This window comes from Egretta garzetta, unplaced genomic scaffold (assembly GCF_000687185.1).
Source record: "Egretta garzetta isolate BGI_Z169 unplaced genomic scaffold, ASM68718v1 scaffold451, whole genome shotgun sequence".
Classification (NCBI taxonomy): Eukaryota; Metazoa; Chordata; class Aves; order Pelecaniformes; family Ardeidae; genus Egretta; species Egretta garzetta.
Genome location: NW_009258552.1, coordinates 789,564 through 791,854, shown reverse-complemented (window position 1 = coordinate 791,854; position 2,291 = coordinate 789,564).

Sequence of the window (2,291 nt, the reverse complement as noted above, 5' to 3'; positions counted from 1 at the left end):
CCAGCCCCTCCATGTCCTTCTGGGAGTGAGGGGCCCAACCCTGAATCCAGCATTCGAGGGGCAGCCCCACCAGTGCCCAGTACAAAGCCCGCAGAGCCCCCAGAACAGGGTGGTTACATCCCAGCAAAATCCTGCTCTGCTGCAAAAACTCCGAGATTGAGCAAGCGCAGCATTGACATGCGTGGAAGCAATCACCAACCGCATCCTCCTCTGCACGGCCAGGGCGCCTCATGGGCGCTGGTGATTTCGTACTCAGAGGCGTGTGCGGGTGCCAAGTGGGTGTCCTCCAGCAAAATATTTAGGGATGTCCCCGACTGCCCGTGAATTATCTCCCGCTGCTGCTTTTTAACTGTGCGACAACGAAGGCGCTTGGCAGGACCACACATGAATGTCTTGGGGAAAGCATCCCGAAGCAAAATAGAAGGAGAAAACTTTTAGTTGGTGAAGGATAAAGCAGCAAGGCAAGAAAACTCTCCCCCGAGACGCCACAAAGCCGGGTGCTCGCTGTACCACTGGCGTCAATGCGTGCGGCCGCAGCTGTATCGCGCCAGCCGGGAGGCGGTGGTGCGGAGGGTAGGGTTGCCGGCAGCAGGAGCACCGGCCCCACGGCGGCAGCCAGCACCCACCGCTCTGCCGTCGAGCTCCGCCTGCAGGAAACTTGTTCCACCTCTCTGCCCAAATGCAGTAGAGATGGCAGGAGAGATTAATTACTGTGCATCCGGGAATATCTCGTTGGAATAATTTAAAACAACTTACCGTTGGATTTTTAAATGGTGTTTAAGTCATTTAACTCAGGTTGAGGCAGTGTAGTAAAACTAATTTGATAATGAAATAAAAGTGAAAACATTATTACTGATGCATTTGGATTTTACCGAAATTGTTACAGGAAAAAAAAAAAGGAAATAATTAAAAGTAAAGCCTTTGATATCACAGCTGTTTAAGGCGATAGATCACCTGTTTTACAGTGACTTAAATGAGAATTAGCACAAACAGAAGTGTTTGCAGTCAGAGGCTGCAAATTAAATTTTTATTAGAAACTCTGCACTTTGCCACTTTAAAATGAAATTGCTTCTGTGTTCACAATGAAGAGATGTTCAGATTTCAGTGTTCTGACAAAGTTAACAGCAATTTTTTTATGTAGGCAACAATAATAAAAGGTACGTAAATCAGAACTGGTTTTAGAGCAAGAATGTTTACAAGCACCTTGATTTGTCATCTTCAGTGAGATGACATTTGAAGTCATTTTAGGGGCAAAATTAACCCTCATAGTGTCCCTTCTGTCAAAACCATGTAATCTCCATTATGAACCAGAAGACAAGTATAGAAAAAACACTTAGAAATGTGAAAAAAACAAACAAAAGGCTATTGGATGGGAAAGAAAATGAAATCCAGGAATACACAAATAAAGCAGAAGGAAAAATAAAAATCTTAACTTCTGAGAAAAGCCAAAGCCACGCGTTTTACCCCTTCCCAAGAAGCAGTCTTCAAACACAGCACAAACATGAAATGCAAGGTCTTCAGGCAGAGAATTCGGCTAGCCTTGCTCAAGGCTGCAAGCCAGCACCCACAGGAACAAGGGTGGCACCTGGGGTGCTCCCGGGAGGTGGCTCCGCACCCTTTGCTCCTTCCTAAACGGCCATGGTCCACGCCGACCTCAGGTGGGAAGGGGCACCCTTGCTCCAACCTCACCCCCTGACTATGGGTACCGATTTCTGGCGTGGGGAAAAGCCCACCTCTCCCCGCGCTGTACACCCTGTTGCCAGAGGTCAGTACAGCCATACCCTTTTGCAGATGAGGAATTTGTTGCGGTGGGATTGGAGGGGTTTGCTCAGGTTACTGGGGGCCAACAGCACAGCTTGGAGCCTGGCACGGAACTCGCTGACCAGGACAGCGGTGCCGCCACATCCACAGCCAAATGGATTGTTCAGAACTTGTAACTAGCAAATAAATCGCTGGACTAGTGGCCACATTCTGTGTATTTGACTTAAAATCTGTTTTCAGCTTTACCCCTTCACTAGAATCACAGGATGATGGAATTGTTCAGGTTGGAAAAGCCCTTTAAGATCACCAAGCCCAACCATTACCCTAACCCTGCCATCCCACCACTAAACCCTGGCCCTAAGCACCTCGTCTGTCTGGCTTTTAAATACCGCCCAGGGATGGGGACTCGACCCCTTCCCTGGGCGGCCCCTTCCAGTGCTTGAGAACCCTTCTGGAGAAGGAATTTTTCCCAATGTCCAACCTAAACCTGCCCTGGCACAACTTGAGACCGTTTCCCCTCATCCCATCAC